This window comes from Danio aesculapii, chromosome 5, assembly GCF_903798145.1.
Source record: "Danio aesculapii chromosome 5, fDanAes4.1, whole genome shotgun sequence".
NCBI lineage: Eukaryota > Metazoa > Chordata > Actinopteri > Cypriniformes > Danionidae > Danio > Danio aesculapii.
Genome location: NC_079439.1, coordinates 43,372,493 through 43,387,982, shown reverse-complemented (window position 1 = coordinate 43,387,982; position 15,490 = coordinate 43,372,493). Strand labels below are relative to the sequence as shown.

Sequence of the window (15,490 nt, the reverse complement as noted above, 5' to 3'; positions counted from 1 at the left end):
AAAAAAATACAAAGAGTTGAGGAAAGAAGCAGAACCAAAAAGACAAATCACAGCAGCGGGAGACGACCTTACACCCGGATACCTGACCCGTTCAAAATGTGGCCGTCATAGCGGAAGCCACACGTCGAGGGAGATCAATAGAATACCTGCAGGCTCCATTAGCTTGATTAGACAGAGGGTTGTGTTCGAGCGCAGACTCCTGTGAATGCCGACAACTTTATTCTGTGGATTATATGGGATAAGAGCTGCTTGGCTTTCTAGACAGAGGACAGAGAAAGAGCAGGTGGCAGTAAAGCATGGCTTGGCCCGCTGCTGCTGGAAAGACAGGCAATCCTGCAGAGTCTTGGCCAGCAGCTCTTTCAGCATAAGGTGTCTCTAATTGGGGTATCAGAAACACAGGTCTTGGCAGAGACCGCTAATCAAAGACCACAGATTGAAACATTCACTGGAAACTACAGAGGGTACGAAAGGAGGCAAATGAAAATGAAAAATAAAAGTTTAGAATGCCATAAAACAACAACAAAAAAAGTACTAAAGCAGGATAAATAGATAGATTTGCTATTTTTTTAAATGATGTTTAGCTAACTTAATGGTTCTTTTATTGTCAATCTGTTTAGGTGATTGAAATCACCTATAATCACCACTGAAGGAACATTGAGTAAACTTGCTCTTTATTTAAATAAGCACATACAAAGACCCAAATGATACCAAGGGAGGCTGGAGTCCAAGTGAACCATGTGCCTTCATTGCAGACGCAAGGTGCTGTGGTTGTGTAAGGCCTCCAGTGTCAGTCGTGGCAGCAACCCAAGAACTTGGTGGTGGACACAAGAAGTAAGGTATGCAATTAAGCTGCAGAACAAGTCATACCAGGCCTAGCTGGCTTGTGGGACTCTCAATAGAGTTTATGGTTAGTGATAGGCCAAGCGTTCTGCAGCTCAGGTAATTGCCTGTGAAAAAGTGAAAACTCAGGTCTGGGAAAAGTTTGGGAGACCATAGAAAAGGACTATCGGTTAGCCTCAAAGAGATTCTGGCAAGCAGTCTGGCACCTGAGGAAGGGTAAACAGGGTTAACTTTACCAATACTGTTTTAATAGTAGTGGGGAGCTTTTGACTTCGACTGGGGATGCTGTCAAATAGGAAAGGAATACTTTGAGGATCGCTTTAATACCCCTGACACACCTTGTGTTTAGGAAGCAGTGCCTCTAGACTTGGCTACTGGGTTGGTACAGGGATCATATGCCTCAGCCTCCCAAGAAAAGTCTATGCCAGGGCACTAGAGAAAATAATAGTACAACAACGAATTAAGGAGAAACAATGTGATTTACATCTAGTCAGAGGAACAATGGACTAGCTCTATAACTTTCAAGTCCACATGTGCTTCGTGCACTAGGAGATGGCATTCAACTATATCCCTCATACCATTCTTTAAGAGGTGCTCTGGGAGCACGGGACCTGAGGTGTTCTTATAAGGGCTTGGTTCACAAGTCAGAATTGTTTCAAATGTATATTGGACTCTGCCGGTCTGAGGCCATGGAGCTTGACTGGAAAAACTGGCTTACAATCTCCAAGGTTGGAAGAAAGTCTTTGGCTTTAATGGAGTTCAAGATTCTTGGAGTATCTTAGAGATATCTGAGGTGGAGATATGGTCACAGCCATATCACCTTGCAGCCTACGGGTGGTTGCTTACTGAAGGCAAGTAGGGCTAAGCCTGGTTAGTACCTGGATGGGAGATCACATGGGTAAATTAGTTACTGTTGGAAGTGGTGTTAGTGAGGCCAGCAGGGGTGCTCACTCTTGTTAAACCAAGGTCCTGACTCTATGTGGTCATTAAAAATCCCATCACACTTCTTGTAAAGAGTAGGGGTGTAAGCACGGTGTACTGGCCAAATTCCCTCCATCAACCCTTATCCATCATGGCCTCCCAATAATCCCCCTCCACTGAATTGGCTCTATTACTGTCTCTCCTCTCCACCTGCAGCTAGGGTGTGGTGAGCAGACTCAGGGAGTCTGGGTGTTGCAGGCAGGTCAAGGAGCCAAGCTGGGGCCATCAGGGCAAGGATCCTGGCCAGTGCAGGCACTGAGCTGCACTCTGGAGCTAGAGCGAATCCTGGCAGGTGCTCTGGAGCTAGAGCTTTTGTGGTGGAGAAGCCCCTTCTCCTCCTACACTTAAGTGACTTGGATGGCAGGAAGCTGGCAACCTCTTCAGACACTGCAGAACACTCTGCATCCTCTAAGAGTGCTGCAGTGTCGTCAGCAGGTGCCTCAGAGGCAGGGTGGTTCCTGCATGAGCTGCAGCGAGTTTTGTCAACTCTGGGTGGGTGATGGGTGAGGCACCTACTGTGCAGTCACAAATGTGGCAAGCATATTCCGTTCTCAGCACTAACCGAAACAGAAACCAACTTCACGAAGCGATGAGAACGAAATAGTGTGCCGCAAATAAATAACAAACACAGGGATGAGAGCGCGCATGACCTGAGCCTGCCCAAACCCCATGCACCTGCATCACATGGGAGTGCGTGTGGCCCAAGCGCAGCCAAGATGCGCTCACACAAAGATGAAGACACAGACAAAGTGGCCCGAGAACACTGAAACTGAGCACATCACTGGACTAGATTAAACAAGACCAAAGTGGTAGAGCCCTGAAATGTCGATGTGTTTATGTACTTGATGTAATTGATTATATAAATGTGTCACTGTAGTGATAGACATAATTATTAAATGGTATCATAACAAGTCCAATTTGATTAAAGTTGGAACGGTGCCTCAGTGGTTAGTATAGTTGCCTGTAGAAGCAAGAAGGTCTCTGACTCTCCCGGAGTTTGTTTAGGTATCCTCCAGGTGCTCCGGTTTCCTCCAGAGTCCAAAGACTTGCAGTATAGGTGAATAAAGTGGTGAAAGTAAATTGGGCGTAGTGTGTATGTGTGTGTGTGCGTGTGTGTGTGGATGAGAGAATGTGTGTGTTCTATCTTTAGTTTACTGTACTCTAAAGGCAGGATTGCAGCAGGAAGGGCATCCACAAATAAACCATGTGCCAGACTAATTGGCGGTTCATTCTGCTGTGGTGACCCCTGATTAAGAAGGAAATAACAGGGAGGACAGTGAGTGAGTGAGTGACTGAGATAGTGATTTCATTTAATCGTTAGAAGTTAAAGCTTGTGGGCATTAATAATTACAAACCAAAAGCTTGAAAAGTAACACTTTCCCAAAAACACACAAAAAATAGATATCAGTAATATCTGCCAAAAGCAGTTCATTCATTCATTCATTCATTCATTCATTTTCTTTTTGGCTTAGTCTCTTTATCAATCTGAGGTCGCCACAGCGGAATGAACCGCCAACTTATCCAGCATATTTTTTATGCAGCGCATGCCCTTCCGCCTCAACCCAGTACTGGGAAACATTCATACACTTTCATTCACACTCATACACCACGGACAATTTAGCTTACCCAATTCACCTATAGCGCATGTCTCTGGATGGAGGAAACCCACAAGAACACGGGGAGAACATGCAAACTCCACACAGAAATGCCAACTGACCCAGCTGAGGCTCGAACCAGTGACCTTCTTGCTGTAAGGCGATCGTGCTACTGACTGCACCACAGTGACGCCCAAAGGAGTTAAAAGATATAAAAATATATATCCTTAATGAGAACACAAAAAACACCCTTCCTTTATTAATCATCATCCAGAGGTGAGACATGAGAAATAGCAGACAGTAAAAAAAGTCAGTTATAATGTTTAAGTTATAATCTTTGGCACTGACAAATCATATACTTTGTAACACTTTAATTGAAGAGGGTGTTCATAAGCCTGTCATGAAACCTTTATAACCATGACATGACAGAAAAACGTTCATGCATGCTTATGACAACTGTTATTAAAGGTCTTTCGCTCAATTATGTTATTTTAAATGCAAAGGTGACATTGTTTAAGATCTGAACTGGACATAAACAAATACATCATAACCTGTCATAAACATAATTGTCATTATAACTGTGTCATGAATTCAATAACAGTGTCATTATTACTTTTGTTGTCCTCAACTACAGTTGTAAAAAATAACATTTGTAATTAAAATATCATTAAAAATGAATAATGCTGTTAAAAAACAATTGACAAACTATTGACATTTTTACGGAGCAATTTTAATGAAAAATGAATTTTGTTCCAACGACAAAAATATAATTAAAAATATTCATGACACAATACTAATAGCTACAGGTCAGTCATGTTTATAAAAGATTTATGACAAGTAATTATGACTTGATAATGTCAAAACAATTGTCAAACAATGTCGTTTTTGCATTTAAAATGACATAACTAAGTGAATGACACTTAATAACGTGTCATAAGCATGCATGAAATCTCTTTCAGATTTATGATATGTGTCATGTCAAGATTATAAAGGTCTTATGAGAGTCTAATGAACGCTCAACTTTTTACCTACTGTAGCAATCAAAGGAGAATGAGATGGCATCTACTAGTAATATTTAACTGGAGAATGCTTGTAAGAACCTGTCTGCTGAGAAACAAAAACATGCTCAGTATTTCAACATTTATTGCATTTGCATTTGCATTTATGTACAAATATATGGTCATCAAGGTGAGACAACAGTGATTCATGTTTTAGAAATTGCTACGAATATTAATGTCTGAGATGCAGTCTGGAGTGTGGTGAATGCCACGGTTTGTAAAAGATTTACTTTTTGATTTGACTAAGCAGTAGACTAAACACTAAATGGCTATTTTCTCAATTCAAATGAGTATAAACTTTGGACTTGAAAACAGTATTCTATACGTCACAACTTAAAGGGCACCTATGATGAAAATGTTTGGACATTCTGTTTGAACAGAACTGTGTGTAGGATCCAAATGCCTCCTATTTTGATTAAAAGATCTGTTCAGACCTCTGTGACCATCAATCATCATCAGATGTGATCAAGAATGAGTTTTACAAGTTTAAAACGTTTTTAAAACAGTGCATATTTGTAGTGAACAGCAATTTATTTCAGCTGTACTTATCACCACAGCCGCATGCCAGTACAATTATAAAAGACGATGCTTCAATCCCGGTTTGTGGACATTAAATCAGGTTTATTTTGTACATTAACATAACGGATATCCATAGAGCAGTGGATATTAATGGTCACATTTGCCATGCAAAAAAAGTTAAACACGCGCCCTGTGTGTGTGTCTGTGTGTGTCTGTGTGTGTGCGTGCGTGAACTTTGTAACGTCATTGTGTGTGACTCATTGTGGCAGAAAAGCTTAAATTAACTCCACAACAAATACATTAAATAATAATCATTGGGAAGGTTCTTACTGTAGTATTTCTCACAAACGTTATGTGAGATCTGCTTCCTTCATGTCTGTCACTGTGCTGTTTATCTGACAGGCACGTGGGAACTGTGGGCGGGGAGCACCAGCAATAAAGGCACAGGCAACAAAAACAGCTACATTGTGTTCAGAGCAGAAAATCACAACATTCTAAAAGGTATAATAAATAATCTGATGGGTGTTTTGAGTTAAAACTTTACAGACACATTCTGGAGACACAAAAGATGTTTCTTAATCTTGAAAAAGGGGTTAAAATAGGTGCCCTTTAAGGAGTCAATGTTAGAGCTTACCACTAGACACAAACTCAATCCATTCAGGTTAAGTTACAAATTATTTGTTTGACAATCACATTTTTTTATTTTATTATTTTTAAATGTTTTATTTAATTAACAATCCAACTACACTGTGTAAACATTAATAAAAACATTTGACTTTTCTGAATTCTGAATGGTTTAGAATTCCAGCAACTTATCTTGAAATAAGTGATCAGAATTCACTAGAAATGCCATGAATTGCTTAGTTTTTCATGAAGAGATAGTAGCAGAACACTTATGAAAACTACCTTGATTTTGGGCTGATTGTTTGAGTGTGGATTCGAGCCCCATTGCCATGTTGGGCACATATGCCCAAACAAACCAAGATAATGGAAAAAAAAAAGTGTCAAGTACTGAAACTAAGGTTTCAAATGAACGAGGTATTAAAGCTTCATTGAGGTATCTTTAACAGCATAGATGATGAAGCAGGCAAACATTTAGTTAATAAGCAATATTTTTAGATAATGCTCCAAAAGAAATCTAATGCATACCAATTTAACTTGTACCCATGTTACCCAAAGTGGCGTTTAATTTTAGATGACAGTTACAAGGTGATAGTACAGTTTTACATCAGACAAACAATTACCTGCCTATCTGAGGCTGTGAAATCATAGCTTTCCTTCCTGGGGGATATGGTAAGGGGAACCTTCAATGTTTTACACTGGCCCTCTGCCAAAATGCCCCATCGGATCACTTTTCTGAGGTAGACCTGGGATAAGAACCTCTGGTTACTCTCAGTCAGCATACATTACTAAGATCATTCGTACATATAAACTAAGCAAATCTTTGATGTGCTTTAAATTTTGAGATTTAAAGTATGTGATGAAGTTCTATTTTACAAGGGTTAAAAGGTCCTGATGAAAAAATATATTGCGTTGGGTATCATATTTTTCTTTTTACAATAATATAAATGAAGGATTCCCATATCTGCATAATGTAAATTTGTAAGTTTGTACTTCTTCAGTACAATTTACATCCCAGAATGATGACCATAATCGTTTCAAAAGGCTTTCTCCCAAACAAGGCCCCTGGCGCTCTGCAGTATCCACACCAAACATTTAGGCATCAATTGTTACATCATTTAAATAGGTCAGAAGTAGCACCGGCCTCTGCCACATAATAAGCCGAAGAGAGATGCAGTTCATTCAGTCCCTCTACAAAAGTGTTCTGGCTCTTTATTCTGCCCTGAAACCTGATCGGACAGAGGACAGAAGACTCATAGAATCAAGGATGGCACTGAAGGAACTGCACCTCTGAAGACAGACAGTAACTCCCAATTAATGAACGGGGTAAAAGCACATCTGTTGACCACTAAGAACCAGCATATAAATAAATCATAAACGCTAACTCTTCATAGAACATTTTGCGCTACCTATAGAGTAAATCTAACTTATATTTAGTATTTTTATTGCAGTATGTATGACTTTGCATTCATATGCAAAAAATGTACTTGATTTCTAAAGAATGTTATTTGGGTACAAACATTATTCCGTCTGAGGAACAAAGACATCTTGTTTTCATTATTTGTGGCATGTTTCCTCAATCATTTTAATTAGGCTGTGACAGCTTGGTTATAGCCTCCAAAGGAAATGAATGAATAAATAAATGAATAGATCGAATGTGAATGAGCTGGAAAATGAAAGGCTATGAAGAGAATCACTTGAAATTACAATAATTGATTGCTTTTGTTCAAGGTAATATCTGACACCTGATAAACGTCAGTTACACTAGAGTCGCATGGTTACATGACTAGCCCAAGCAAAGGAAATGAAGTCCACTTCATTAGAAATACAATAACCCGATGGTGACAAAAGTCCAAGGTCTCCTGCCAAGGGGGTTTAAAGCAGGTGATGACGGGGAAAGAGTTGATCCGCGTTGGTTGGAGACGCTAGTAGCGATGACCATGAGGCCAGGCCAATCTCATGGGTAATGCCAGCGCTCAAAGGAAGCCAACTGTTCAGTGAGCTCAAGAGCGTGTTACTTGTTTCTTAATTAACCTCCCGCCCCCATCTTGCATCATGTATTGCAGAAGTCTTGTCAAGTGACAGACATAATGCAGCTCTTTTCAAGCAAGCCCCAGGGAATCCCTCCCAGTGTTTACTTCTGAACCTCAGGCTTCAGGGTTATTTTATCCAAACAGCTTGGTAGATCCAAGTCAGAATATCTTTCATGGCAAGCAATTGTCAAAGCGAGGCTGTTAAACTTCAAATGAAATCTCCTCTGATGGCAAAGACGACAATGACAGGGCACAGAACGTCACAAGATGTGTTTTTGTTTTCAATGCAGGACACTAGCCGCCTTTCATATCCGAAATGAACAAGACTAAGTGGGCCTAGTTCAGCTGCTCTAGCAGAAACAAGTGGAGGAAGAAATGAAAGCATAAATTCATCTCATTTTCAGCGCTATTCCAGGTGGCTAAAAAGACACAATGAGCTCAGGAGCCCTCACAGGAGGCACCACAAAATAGTCTGCACACACAAAAGAAAGACCAGCACTTCACGAATAAACCCAAGAAAGCTCCTACTAAGAAAAAACAATCTGCAAGGTGCTGATGACCAGGTGGAAATGTACTTGGGGATTCAATAAAAAATGTCTGTGGAGCCTATAGTGTGTGAAAGCAGTATAAAGGTGGGGGGTTACATTTGCAAACACAAAGTATATTATACACAAAGTATATTTTGCAAACACAAAGTATTCACAAAGTGCCATACTGACCTAATTTCACCTGGGATGAGACTGATAAAAGTAGCAATCAGTGAGCACAATGTGGCAGCCTTTGACCAAACACATCTGCACTTAAAACAGGGAAAGAAATAAAGAGCCTTTGCTGATCTGTGCTTACAACCTTGATGCTCTTTTTTACTATGTGTATAGCTGAAACACAATTTACTCAAATAACAAAAGAAAAACTCCACGAAAGTGTTTTCATGACTTAGAAAAAATAATTAATATAATATAATAAATTAATTGTGTGACTAATGGCCCGTTTGCACTGAGTGGTACAGTTCGGTATGGTTCGGTATATTCGAAATAACAAACTTCTTGAGCTTATGATAATAACATGCGTGTCATTATTGAAGTGCTTCTGACATCTGATCCTTACATAAACAGACAAACGCGAGGGTGAAGCATGAAAAAAACAAAGGAGAAGCCAGTAAAAACGAAGGAGCGAATGATATTTTCACCAACCTAAAACATAAACAAACTGCCATGTTTAACTATTATCATCATCTTTTGGACTATTTGAACTAGAAACGATGGAATTACTTTTTAACAGAGGTTACATGTGCTGGTGAAGACTAAAGATGTAGATTTCATAGAAAAGTTAGTAATGAACATTTATACGCAAGTATTTATGCGTATAAAGCATCTGTTTTGTGAGAAGTGCTTCTCATATGATATGTGAACGACTCGTTCAGCTTTATTTTGACAATTCCTCAAGAGAGAATGACATCGACTGAAACTTTCTGTCGAACACCACGCCCACCAAAAGGGTACCCTTGGCACCCTTCAGGCAGTGGAAATGTAAGCCTGATAAAGGTGACCCGTACCGACCCAAACAGTACCGTACTGTGCCAGTCAGTGGAAACGGGCCCTAATAAGGGCAACCAGAGGAGTGAACAATGTCACATATACTGTCCCACCCATGGACGCTACACATTACAAACACTTTGCATAAGGGTTACCTTTCTTTTTATTTGATGCAAAGATGATAAATGTAGATGTGTCTTTTAAAAAACGTAAATATTAATCATTTTGAGAATTTAAGATGACGATGATCCTGAAACACCTCATCACCGTCTTGTGAAATAAGTCTAGCTACAACATTTGGACACACTTTACAATACAGGACACGTGGTTACTGTTAGTTAATGCATGCATAAACAAACAATGCATGGATTAAATGTTTATTAAATAAAGTAATATTAATATTAGCTAAAGTGAGCTAATGAAAATACAATTGTTCATTCCTAGTTCATGTCAACTCACGATGCACTGACTAATTTTAACAAGCACAGTGTTTGATTTTAATAATGCATCAGTAAAGGTTGAACTATGACTAATAAATGCTGTACAAGTATTGTTCATTGTTTGTTAATGTTAGGAGATACATTAACTACATGTCCCATATGGTAAAGTATTACCCATCATTTCTGTGAAGTCTGAACATGTGACAAATTTTAAACTGACAATACAATTAAAAACAATAACATGCATGTAATAAGAGAAATGCAACATTTTTTTAATTGTTCAGGAGATGTGCAATATATGTAGCACATCTCTATAAAAGTGAGGCATTTATGTTGACTCAATCATCTAAGGCAGTGTTTCCCAAACCTTGGGTCCAGTATATGGCCTCAGCACAAAACATTTAAAAAAGAACCCTATAGTTCACTGTAAAAAAAAAATGAACATGATCAAAATTCATGTTACTATAACTTGGATACATAAGACTAAAAATAAGTCGACAACATTTCAACTTGCAAACTTCCAAATAGGCCTCATGAAAACAATGACATGTCCTTTTTCATTTTTAAAATGATTTACCTTCAAATCTCTTTGAAGGTAAATCTAAAGTATGTCTCTTTAAAGGGAAATACGAGGAAGCCTAGTAGTTTTTAAAGTATGACTTTAAGAACTTGATTTAATTAATAAAATTCTTAAGTAATACCTACTAAGTAATGTCAACCTCTACAATATTACACAGATAATAGTATTTTTGTATCCTTAATATTATTCATATGTCTAGAAAGACAAGGTGTCCTCAAACAGTTGAAGACAATGAGGGGCCTTAGACCTATTCTCAAGATGCACATTTATTTAAACTGCTAAAACGTATACCTTGAATACAACGCATCAATTCATATAAAAGGGATCAAATGTAGCAAAAGATTGCAAAAGACTGAGGCATTAATGTGGATTTAGAGGCCATGACATATTACACCTTGTCAAATATAAAAACTCTGGTGAAAAGCTGAGCTTCTGTATCAGTGTGCTTAAAGACAGAACAAACAGTAATCATCACTCAATGCGAGGCATGACTCTGCATTTGTCCCGTGCAACAAAAGCCAATCTCCTCATGAGGACCGTCCATTGACGCTAAATAGCCAACCTACTTAATTCTCTCCTCTCCCAGCCGAACAGTGTGGCAATGGCAACAGACAGCGCTCATTTAAACAACAAAGCACATAGACTTCCATTCAGACTAAAGCTGTCCTCTTTCAAGCGTGTATTCTAAAGCCACTTTCTGTTGCCCCCATCTCAGTTACCCCCTCAGTGGACAGAAACAGAGTCCACACAAAGTTGAGCAGTTCGTGTGAGGGACTGAATGGGGTGGCCTCTCTCTCCTGGTGAAAAAAAAAAAAGAAAAAGAAAGAAAAAAGAAGAAGCAATCATTGAGCCCAGCACACCTGAGGGGTGCACCTTTCGTATTGTCTATGGTGGGCTGGGTGGAAAAATAGTCAGGCGGAGGAGGAGAAACATCAAACAGGTGCGGAATGGGCATTGTGGTGTTTATGAAAGATTCTTTGATAAGGATAAAGGTGCCGCTTGAACTAAAGTGATTTCAGATGAGCTCATTGTTACAGCTCTTCTAAGGTTCACTTTTAGCACCTCGCGGGCAAAGACTTGTGTTTCTTGAGCTGCTCCATTGACAAAACCGTACATGTGTTTGTTGTTAAAGGTAAGCCAAGCTGATTTCCTTCTCTGGCTCGAGTGCTGCGCTTGACTTTGCCGTAGGATGATGTGACAGGTGTGTTGGGCTAGTCCGAGGCAATATCGCATCAGGCAGATTTACTGGCGTGATTTTTAAAGTAGTTGTTGACAGTTTGATCATGACATCCAGGAAATTCGAGAGATCAAACATTAGTTTGTCAGCAAAAGCTATTTTCTGTAGTAGAATGTGTTTCGTTTCAGATTGCGTTTAAATCTAAAATACATGTAGTCGCATCAAGTTGGCTTAAGAGCTGGGTTCACTTACAGGTGTCTCAGGGCAGCAGCAGAACATACTTCTTCCATTATAACAACTTGGCAGTACAATGTATAAAAGACATGCTGTTTTAACAGCAGTATTTAAAATACATATAGATTACAAATGTTATGTTTGAAGAATATAATTGAAAGGTTGTTCATGATGGTTATATTGGAGGGATGTGCACACAACTTTGAGATGAGACAAAGCTTAGTGACAGAAAGCTGAAATCTGTAATGCAAAAATCCAAATCCATGTTTGAAAGTATTGTACAAACTGCCTCATGCTGATGCATTGGCAGAAGAAGCGCTGGATTTGTAACCAATGCAATCTTCTGTTTGATGCTTGAGGTCTCATGGATGAGATGTGTACATTTATTAACCAAACTATTTTAATTAGTTGTAATAGATTAATGATGAAACATTAATGAAGGAATCTGTTTAATGAATACAATACACAAATATGTAGATAAGCCTTAGCATAATTGAATACCTTGATTATCTGCCTTTACACTGAGAAAAAACCCTCCTGACGGACTCATGCACTAATATGTACTGTACATGAAAGTCTGGTGTGTCTTGCTCCCATTTCCAAAAACTGCTTGTACATTTTATCAATCCATTTTATTTATTTTCAATTAGACTACACATTGTTGGTTTACAATAAGGCTGTAAAGCATTTTAGGTTGATATTAACTGATCTCACAGAGGACAACGCACTGGAAATGGCTAATGTACAATCGGGTCAGTTTTGTTATGTAAAGAAGAAATGAATGTGTGCTGTTGCAATTGAAGGATGTCATTCTATAAATGCATACTTTACATCACACTTTAAAACGGCTCATTGCTCACTAAATGACTTGTTTTTGATGTCATTTTAAGACAATGGAGTAAGACATTACAAGAAGTAAACTAATATCAAAAACAATTAATAAAAACTTTGTGTGGCTGTTATTGAACCAGAAGTGATGTCACTTTCTAATGTCTGACTAATAATGACACCTTAATTGTTAAGAATGCAATTCAATCAATCTATTAAGTATACAACAGTATTATAAATTAAAGGTGTTTACTAATATACAGTGTAAGTCAGAATTATTAGTCCCCCTTTGATTTTTTTTTTTCTTGTTGTAATATTTCCCAAACGATGTTTAACAGATCAAGGACATTTTAACAGTATGTCTGATAATATTTTTTCTTCTGGAGAAAGTCTTATTTGTTTTATTTCAGCTAGAAAAAAAGCAGTTGTTAATTAAAAAAAAAAAAAAACAATTTAAGGTCAAAATTATTAGCCCCTTTAAGCTATATATTTATTTCGATAGTCTACAGAACAAACCATCATTATACAATAACTTGCCTAATTACCCTAACCTGTCTAGTTAGTCTAATTAACCTATTTAAGCCTTTAAATGTCACTTTAAGCTGTATAGAAGTGTATAGTAAAATATTATTTACTGTCATCATGGCAAAGATAGAATAAATCAGTTATTACAAATGAGTTATTAAAACTATTATGTTTAGAAATGTGTTGATAAAATCTTCTCTCCATTAAACAGAAATTGGGGGAAAAAATAAACAGGGGGGCTAATAATTCAGGGAGGCTAATAAACTCCATCTGTATGTATAGTAAACATTACATTCCAGACATAAGAAAGGAAAATTTTAGCACTTGGGTGCATGTTGTATGAATAAAAAAAACTATTGTCTGTAAATATTTAACTGAAATTTCATACTGTTTATCCAGAGCACTTTCCAAAAATGTAGCAGTTTTTGTAGGCAGTAACACTTTGCATGTGCTCGAAGCATATCTTTAAATTTGCTGAAAAGCATTTACCACTTCATGTCACAAAGCAAACACCCTTAAAAATAAAAAATAAATACTTGTGAACATTTATCTACAAAGTTACACTATATATTTGCATGTTTTTACTATATTGTACATCCCAGTGTAAATAAGATATACAGTAGACATTGTTATTCATGAGTATTAACTGATCTAAAAATGTATATCTTGGACCTTTATTGAAATATATTAAAGTCTGTTGATAAATGTTGATAATATAAACATAATGTGAAGTTGTGTATGGAGACTTTTGGATGTGCTCTATGATTCATTTGTTTTATGTGCGATGCAAGGAAGTGCAAGGAAACATTGACAATAGAGCTTGAGAACATTTGACAATGAAATATAACAAAGAACCAATGTAATATAATAACTGATTATGTTGTACATTTTATTGCATAGTAAAATAAATAATAAGCTGATAATCTGTAGCTTTATAATAATATTAATAATAATAAAAAATTGCAGTCAAATACTTTAAAGTTGAGTTTTTTTCTCTTTCTAAAGTGATATTTTCCTTATATTTTGAGGACTGCATTAGTCCCATTAAAAACAAATACTGCACAAATGTCCCTTCCGGACTTTGTTACTGTAAATTTAGTAAACGGTAAATGCCGTTAAGCATGTACTCTGTACTTGGGACACCTCTGATAGCACTGAAACATTCTCTGCCGATTCCACCATCTACTGTAACCGGCATCATTATAGCACTACAGATGCTCTATTTTCTACTACTGTCCTTCATTCCCAGACTGGACAGTAGTCAGTTTTATCACCTGTTTGCAGATAGAGGTGGAGTGATAACCAGAGAGTGGCAGATGATCAGCAGAAGCAGACAGTAACCAGATGGCCATAGGTCAACTGGCCACTATGGGAAAACAGCAAAGGTGATACCGCTCAGACAATACACGCGGGTCCCTGATTAAGAAAGGTGAAGGTCGCTGGAGGCGAACATTTCTCATTCTCACATCAGGGCTATTCTCCTTCTTTCCGCAGTGTATCAGGATACAGGATGTTCCATGGATTGCGTTCTCTCACAACGGTCTCGTCCCCAATTCAAACCTCCTGTGGGTTATGAAGCCGATATACGGTTTCTACCTCAGCCACCTGACCATGAAAAGAGTGTCTGACTATGGAGAGAGGAGGAGGGTCAGTGACACCAGCCAGGGGCACTAGCTGACAAACTGCTGTTACTGAGCACACCAGAGGCAGGGGAAGAAAAAAAGAAAAAATGGTGGTGGAGGGACAAGAAAGATGACAGCAGGTGATAGAGCTCGTTCTCATAACATTTTTTCTTCATGTTAATTTAAACAGTTTAGATCAGAGCAGTCAGTCTCTGCAAAAGGAACTTGAATTGGCGTATCATACAATAGAATGATGAATGGTAACACGTAGTGTATTTCACAACATTTGTCAAACAGTCCATGTCAAGACTGTATTATGGGTTCAGAGGAAATTTTGGTATCCTATTACGTTCACCATTGTTATGACTTTATGAGCCAGGTTTTACAGAACGGCACAAAAGGAAGCTTGTCGAATTATTGGCTATTTACCACAAACAGTAATTTGCGCAACAATGCCGTGCCATTCACTCCATAACTTGCCTGATATTGTGTATCTATGCTCATAATTAGCACTACAATTGTCGAGATTGTCCTTGAGGGAACATACTGTATTATGCAGTTTTTAGCTAGAAAAGACATTAAACCTTAGAGCTAACGCCACCAGCCGAAAAAGATGAGAGGCTTTTTGACCTTTCGTATTTGAAGAGTCTTTGGCTTTACTCTAAAGCAATAGATATTAATATTAGGTTTATATTGTATTGTTGTTTAACAAATTTAATAAATGCTTACCAAAGGATAATGTATTTCATTGTTGTAAATTGTCCATGAAGGAACGTAATGTAAATAATTTTTTAAAGTTCTATTGTAACTACTTGCTACACTGGTTCTATATTCACATTACAAATGACCTCAAACGATCTACAAAATTGAATTTTAATTAAATCAAATTATGAATATTTTTT

At 37.9% G+C, this 15,490-nt stretch overlaps 1 long non-coding RNA gene across 1 annotated transcript; it reads left to right on the top strand.

The window, feature by feature from the left end:
* The first annotated feature begins 11,264 nt into the window (after window positions 1-11,264).
* LOC130228557 (uncharacterized) lies at window positions 11,265-15,202 on the top strand. The gene is made up of 3 exons (XR_008837774.1): window positions 11,265-11,334; window positions 14,251-14,351; window positions 14,461-15,202. It is a non-coding gene; the product is annotated as an uncharacterized LOC130228557 (long non-coding RNA).
* Window positions 15,203-15,490: the final 288 nt, after the last annotated feature.